Genomic DNA, 1239 nt, shown 5'->3' on the forward strand with positions numbered 1-1239 from the left:
GCCGATACTAGTCCTTGATCGGATTCACAGAGGAGACAAAAAGAACAATAAAATGTCATTTCACACAATTAGCGTGTCATTTATTTTTTTTTTGGGGGGGGGGGGGGTTCACTCGGTACATGCAATTGCTCTAGAATCTTGTGTAGGTTTTTTACGGTCGTTTGAAGTGTAGTCACATCGACAGCATTGACCAAGTGCAAATGAGAAGGCCTCAAGCATACAATATTCTTATCCTGGTTTGAATCTGGCGGAAAATGTTCTACCGTGAAACCACTCCCACCACTCGGGGATTCTCGACCGAAAGAAAGAAACAATACTCGAAGACGTAGTTCGGCTCGGGATTCTCCCTGAAGCAAAACGCAATGCCAACAACCACTTTGATTGAATTTCTGTTCGATCGTGCAGCGTTTCAGAATGGTAACGATATCATCCTTGGCCCACGTACTACTTTTTTGGTAACTCGCAGCGACCTTATCGACAGAAAAATGGTCGCGAGAATCGGTAGGTCGATTTAACTTGAAAAGTAAATCGTCTACATCTTGTTGTGGCCGACGAGGGTCGCTTATCGTCCTGTTGTGACGAGAGCCAATGTTCGCGTCTAGAGTGGATGCAATAAGGACAGGTTCAAGACCAGGGCCATGATAAAATACGCGATACACCACATTCAACGGGTTAAGAAGAACAAACCAATGCCCCCCTGTCTGTTTCGTTTGAATGAGCACATCGTACTTCTCTGCGCGAAGACGCTCGAACCCTTGTTTAAGACCAATGGTTGCTTTCGGTCGGTCGTCTGTCCATTTGCATTGTAATTGAATGACATACGCACTAGGATTTCTGACGTGTTCCTCGTATCCGACCGCTCTTATGGTTCCAGAAAAATTCGATAAATGCGTCAAGACTGCTTTCATTGAGTTCGACTTGCATATTTCGTCTTTATTTTTGGCGGCCGGAATGATGCAATAGAGAATGGGTGGAACGTCAAGAATGGATGACATAAGAGAACCAACGAATTGACGTTGTTTGGTCTGTTTTTTTCCTTTACACGCGCATCACACGGGTCATGGACAAACAAATGTATCGTCACTGTTAATATTACGATGATAAATACGCAACAACTAGGATCGTGTCGCTGTTGTGTGATGTCACCATGTTATTACATCATCGAAGACGCCAACAGACTTATCACATCGATTTTGTAAAACCCCTTCCCAAGCACGTAATCCTTTAGATCATAGTTTT

The sequence above is a fragment of the Montipora foliosa genome, chromosome 9 (assembly GCF_036669935.1).
Source record: "Montipora foliosa isolate CH-2021 chromosome 9, ASM3666993v2, whole genome shotgun sequence".
Classification (NCBI taxonomy): domain Eukaryota; kingdom Metazoa; phylum Cnidaria; class Anthozoa; order Scleractinia; family Acroporidae; genus Montipora; species Montipora foliosa.